This window comes from Apteryx rowi, unplaced genomic scaffold, assembly GCF_003343035.1.
Source record: "Apteryx rowi isolate R43461 unplaced genomic scaffold, aptRow1 scaffold_577, whole genome shotgun sequence".
Taxonomy (NCBI): Eukaryota; Metazoa; Chordata; class Aves; order Apterygiformes; family Apterygidae; genus Apteryx; species Apteryx rowi.
Window position 1 is genome coordinate 362,104 of NW_020450846.1, and position 6,754 is coordinate 368,857.

Here is a 6,754-nt window from a genome sequence, read left to right on the forward strand (position 1 = left end):
CTTTCAGCTGTGTCTGAACCTGAATCAAAAATTAAGCTCCATATGGTTGTCAATCTGACCTCAACTCAAAGCCATACAAAAGAGGTTTTACATCTGTGCATCTTTCCCATCCTTGAAATCTGATGAGTTGAGCAGGTTGTGACAAATCGTTAATCCAAATTGTCCAATACATGTGATTTAGATGCACATCCGAAGCTTCTACCAGTGGCCTTTGCTAGAGAGAAGGTACAGACTAGGAGAGACTGCTGTGTCTTGAGCAGTCATGTTTCTCCTGTAAAACAAAAAGTAGAAAATCAGAGGAAAAAGAGATGCATTAGCTTAGGAAAAGTCTAGTGTTGCTAATACTGTCATTTCCTTCCCACACAAACTACTGGAGGTACATCCTCTGTCCAACTGTCCGCACTGGTGGGATGCAGCCACCCTTCTTTCTTTACGCTAAGTGAGCAGCTGAAACAGTTTCTTGTGTTAAGAGATCCTGCACTAGAGCATCTGAGAGCTTCCCAGGCAGAAATTTGTGCTGAACCCAAATGAAGAGGCCCATATTTCCATACATTGTCTATTGATAGCATCCTGCGCTACGGTTTTCTATGGCACAAGATGGGTGTAAAATATCGCCACTCTGATTTGGTGATATTTTCCAGAAGTATAAACAGTCTCAGGAGAGAACTGGGCCCTGTGTTTGCCAAGTAGCATTAAAGTATTATTTTGCACAAAGATAGGAGCAGCGAGGCTTTGCGTGAAGCTGCTGACAGATGTTTCAAAGGTCTTTACTGCGTAGATGGGCTCCCAGCAGATTCCTTTGGACTTTTCTGTACGCAAACATCTATCACCTGGGTGCGACGCCAAATGTCACACGTCCCTTGCAGCCCTGGTTGTCCTTCAACTGCCTGCTGAAGAAGCGCGTGGCTTTGCGCTCCTCCTTGCAACCTAGGTCTGTGCACCGTGGTCTCCTGCGTGCGCCGCAGGAATGGGAGTCATTATCTCTGATGTGTTTGCAGGGTTTCCTAGTTGGCAAAACAGACATAAGCTTACTGAAACAGTGGTCCGGGGTAGCTGTAAGAATACGGTTCGTGTCCAACAGTTGGCCCTGCTCTGTGATATCGGAAAGCTGTGAAATCTCTTGGTTCCTCATCTATAAAACAGGGATAGCGGCGTTTTCTTCTGTCGGGYGCAAACAGCAAGATACCATTTAAGACTGAGACACATTGGTAGGCTTAATTAATTGGAAGGTCTTGGAGGTTCACACACGTGGCCTCTTTGCCTGGGAGTTGCAGCCCCAAAGATGTGTAGGAACCTGTGCCAGGTGGCTATAATTCCCTCAACCTTACCATCTAGGAACGGCCCCCGTGAAATGGAAAAGGAGTGTGTTTTTGTACGGCTTGTCTTGGAACTGTTGGAATTGCTGTCTCAAAGAATGGCGGGGCGGAGAAGGAATGGGTTAATATTTCTGGGGAAAATAGGTGTGGGATGAATACGGCACCGAGGCTCCTTGTAGGGTGTGGGGTGGATGGCCTAATGTAGCCCCTAATGAGGGAGGAAGAATGCTTAATTTTAAACAAGGGATATGGAGGGGAGGATGAGAGAAGAGGAGGGAAAATGAAAGGGAGAAGGGTGGAGAAGGGAGGGGGGAGCAAGAGCACTGGCCACTCAAATTTCAGGGCTCTCAGGGAAAAGTGGAGTCCTGAACTATTTTCCCAGGCTGTGAGAAGGCATCACAGCTGGCTTCCACCCCACCCCGGGAAAGGAGAGAGAGTCTGAAGTGGTGCCAAAGTCTTAGTGTTCGTACTGAAAACGAGAGGTTGAGAGGTTACGGAAGGATTCTCCCTGGCTGGAGTAGAAAGATGAGACTTTCTCCATGTGCAGCTGCTCACCACATTGCCAAACTCAGGGAAAAATAATGTCAAGAGCCTCTGACAAGTTATCAGCTGCAGTTAAAAGAAGTTGACAAATGGGGGGCGGCAGCAGGGCCGAGCAGGCCATAAATGCAGGTGTTACCAAGGAATTATCGCCTTCCCTGCAGCCCGGGCAGTAGTAAATCAGTGCTACTAAGATATCGTTTGGGGACGAGGGTGTTCAGAGCCAGCAGGGAGTTTGGGTTCAGAAATGGGCTTAGGGAATAGATCCTGAAGCTAAGTTCCTTGACACCGATCACCTCCTAATTAGGWTCGAGGGACTCAGGAGATAACCTAGGTCCTCTGTGGGACTCCAAGCATCATGGATTCTCAGAGCACCCCTAACACACCGGCTGGGTCAGGGATTGCAGAAAAGGCTAGACAGTTCCCATTTTCATAGCTGAAGGAGAAGACAAGGATTTTGCCTCTTTCTTCCTTCTTTTCTCCTTTCACGTTCAGCGTAGAGCTATTCCCTACCCCTCAAATGGGAACAAGAAATCCTGCTGCAAGAGCTGTTCATGAACTTTATATTAAACCACCTTCTTCAGCCCTAAACAAGGCATCTGGTGGTTTCATATACAGTACGGTGGTTTAATATAAAGTACCTGAAGAGCTCTTGCAGCAGCAACTTTGCAACCAGCCTGCATTTTGACAGCGCTAAATGCCCTTGCCTGTCCAACAGCACACAGTGGCTGAGCCAGAAGTAGGAGGCAGGTCCTTATTCCTTTTCTTGGAAGTTTGTTGCCTAGGACATTTATTCAGCTATGTAGCTGATTCCCAGCACCCTCAGGGTTTTTCGCCCCTCAGGTTTGCATGGCTGGAGGGCCTTTGGGTCTGACAAGCCGCAAACCTGTGACTTTGCAAGCGCAAATGACTCTGCACGGTCCTGGAGTCAGCTCCTTGCAAAGCCAATGGAAATCAGGCCTGATTTAATCAGCCAGTTCCTATTTTTGATAGCGTGGAAACCACTTCAGCTCATCTCCTTGGTGTGCRTTCAATTTATTCCCTCGACAGATTTATTCATTTCTAATCCACCATTTGCTAGCAAGGGCTCCTTGTGAATACAGCRGTCGCATGGGCTGGCGCGTACGGAGGGGCTGCRTAAGCAACCGTTCTCTGCAGCCTGYGACGAAGGGTGGCAAYACCAGAAGCCGGGTGCCTTTGACCTCTTGAGAAGAGTGGCTAGGATCATGCCAAGAGACCCTYGTATCCTAGAGCATCGCAGTCCTGCTCTGTGAGTAGCTCATTAACTGTGGAAGTAGCTGTTAATTAATCCTTCCTGCAGCCCCTCTAGGTGGGCATTGAACTTTCTGCCTTCTGCCCTCGATTTCAGAGRCGAAGAAAGGAAGAGATGGGCGGCTGGTTTAATGCCTACACGGGGGCACTCGTTGCCCTCAGCGGGCAGTGCCAAAATGAGGTGCCCCAAGCTGTCTGTGCCACCAGCTGCCCATCGCCAGCTGTAATGACCCAAAACTGCTGTCCACAAGCAAGGGCTCGGTAAAAAAGCATGCAGGTGAAGGTCTGGAATTAGGACAAGTTCTTCCAGCGCTATAAAAACCTGTCCTTTCCATTCAAATGGAAAACACGTCTAGAGCTAATAAAATCTTCAAGTCCCTAGCCTTGCACATATTTACCCACCAAGACGGCTCATTCACGGCCTGACAAGCCATCTTCATTAATGTACCAAAAGGACAAGTTTTCAAAGGTACTTAGAGTGCAGTTAGCATTCAGGGGGGTTCTTCAATGAGCAGTGAAGGCACAACTTCATTAGGTTCGTTTCAATCATCCCTAGAGAGTCTGTTTTCATAGGCAAATGCAACCTACCTTCCCCAGTACGGTATGTTAGAGCAATGATCAAGTTGCTGTCCTTGTGCCCTGTCCTTTTTTGGTTTTAGACCCATTGCCAGGTGCTCAAAATGTGGAATGAAGAAGCGGGTGAGACCCGGCATAGTTCCTCGCTGGTGCCTCGCAGCTCTATTCCCCAGCAAGGGGCCGAAAGGCAGCGTTTGGTGCAGCGTGCCCGGTACATACCCGCTGCTGTTAGTCACGCGCAGCCCCTGGCCTCCGCTGGGAGATGGTGGAGGAACAGGGTGGGAAGAAGAACTGCGTGATGCCAGAAGGAGGGAGAGAAAAGAGAAAAGAAAGATGAGAGCGGTGGTTTGGTCTGGCCAAGAGCAGGGTGGGAGAGCGGAAGGAGGAGAAGAGAGGAAAGGTGGAAGAGGAGAAGGGGGAGAGCAAAGCAAGAAGGCGACGTTTTGGCTGGGGCCGAGGGAGGCAGGGCACGGGCACGAGCTTTTAAGCAAAACCTAGCGGCTTTGCTCAGAGCTCCCAGCACCCCAGGCTGCGGGATGACCCCCGAGGAGGCTCGTTCAGCCCCAACTCCCGCGTCAAGGAAGCAGAGCCTGGACGAAGGTGGAGGACGGTGGATGTGCAGCCTGTGCGGGGGTTTGGAATTGCAGCAGCTGGGAGACCCAGGAGGCCCTGGCTCCCTTCCCAAAGAGTGGGAGGTGGAGCTGAACATGTGCAACTCCTGCGCGCTTCAAGGGATGTTGCAAAGGGCCGGTTGGGCCCCACAGCTCCAGGGACCAGGGTCACTCTTGTCCCAGGAGAGGGGCTCCCTGCTGGGAGGGGGCTCTACACACACAGGTAGTAGCAGTCCCAAATTTAAGCAGGGCCTTGTCTTCATCTCAGCTGCTTCCTCCCCTTGCATGCAATTCCCCCGCGCGAGCTGTCCTTTCTCCTCACTGCTTAYGACCTCCTCAAGCTTCGGAAAACCGATTTCCAGTCGGCAATCCATCAGCCTGGCACAGCTAGGCTGTAAAAATGTCACCCAGGCCTGCCGAATGCCCCTTGTCTCAATAGCAGCCTCCTCTTCCCCCTGCGGGGAGGACCCTCACCCGGCAGGGAGAGCTGCTTTGTTCTCGGGCAAGCGTAACCAAAGCCGCCGGAGCAATTCCCRGCGAACAGCATCGCACAGTGGGACGGGGCTGCCGCCGGCCGGGAGACCTGAAGTGGAACAAGCTTCTCGGGGAGAGGGGAAACAAAGGGATCGAGATGCCGGGATAAACCCCCCGAAGCCAGAGCTAGGCTCGCTGGACGGAGCTGTTGCTCTGATTTTGCCTTAAAAGCAAGAGCATAGCTGATGATAAAAAATTTCACGCAGATCTGCCTGTGTTTTCTGTAATTGTCTGGTTTTAGCAAGTTTGGGTGAATGTGTAGCTGTTGGCTGTAAATAGTGGGGGAAGGAGTAGTGTGCACATGTTCCTGCGCATCRCATTGCACATCCGAGCGTCCGGGCTCCGGAAGAGAGGAGGTCCTGTCCTGCCTGCGGAAGAGAGCAGCAAAGCAGGGCAGAGCCTGGCCAGATAAGGGCAGAAAGGGCAGGTGCTTTGTGGAGGACATGCTGGAGCACAACAGGGCTGGTGGGACTTGCCCAGGACACCTGGGCTGAACCCTGGGCTGAGCCCAGTCTGGTGCTCTAAGCTCGGCTGACACCACAGTTTTTCTTAGCTCTGAGATGAAGGAGATAAAAGGCTGGTTGGAAGGAGGCAAAACTTTCGTGTAGGATGCAGTGAGCAGGGAACAGCGGCTGAGTCCTGGCCAGTCTTGCAAAAAAGAGCAACAGAGCTGCTGCAGCATTGCTGCTCAAAGGATCCATCACAAGGGGTTAAAGACGCRTCCAAGTTTTGCCTTCCTCCTTCAAGCAGGCAAAGCAGCGACTGCCACGCAGAGCTTGAGTTTCACAGGCAACTCTGGCTATAAAATACGATCGTGTCTCCTGCACTGATTGATGGTTCCAATGAAACCATCAGGCAGATCGGCCCAGAAAGGATCAGGTTTTCAAGGGCTCAACCGGCTGACATCCTATCCCCCCCATAAGCCCAGCAGCAAGCTGGGATCAGTTGCTGTTGTGCCACTCGTTACCCAGCGGTGGCTGGAGGGGAGCCTCCTGCACCAGCATCATCTCTCCGGGGCTTGAAAGCCAGGCTGATGGCCATCACTTGTTCTGTCAGCCTCAGGCCATTGGTGGTAGCTCAAGGGAACATGAAGGCTTTGCAGTGCCGGGGACCTGGATCACAGGAAAGGAGAGCTGGGATGAAAGGGGTGGCTTCCTGGAGAGCATGAGGCACTCTGTGGAGTAAAGCCTGCTTTGCTGCGTTGGTGGCACGTCCTCCAGGAAGCCCTGCTCTCCAACGTGCCCTGCAGCGGATGGCTCTCTGGGGTGATAGTCGGCAGGCTGTGGAAAACTTCCTTCCCATTTAACCCCACAGCTATCCCAGTGATGGGCCCAGTATCTGGGTGGGTAGTTGCACCATGGCGTGTAAGTGCTTTCACCCATCGGGTGCCAGGGAAACGCTGAATGTGGCATCGCACCGGCTGTGGAAGTGCTAATGCACAAACYGAGCGGTGCTCTCAGGAGAAGGGAATCAGCTGGAAGATAATCCCGGAAGATGCTAGCACAGCTCTCTTCATGCCAGCATCATTTCTAGGTGTAGGCAGAATACCTCGGGACTAGTTGTGTCCTTTTTGAAGCGAAAACAACCTCGTGCGTGAGAGGTCACAGCACCGAGGCCCAAAGCAGAAGGGGTCAAGCCTAAGGCTTGGGTTTCTGGGCTGGATATTGCCCGGGGGGTAAATCAGTGCAGCCCCTCTGCCAACCCCAGAGAGCCCCGACGAGAATCCGGCTTTGATCCTCGGTCTGTGGCTGCTCCGGAGTTTTAAATCAAAATGATCACGCTCTTTGAAAGTAAAATTTGTGTATCAGCGTGTTTGTAAACGGGGCCAGCTTCAAATCACCCGCAGGGCCGCGCAAGCCTGGGGCCGTTCCCATGCGTGGCAGCACGCTGCCAGCTGCCCAGGGG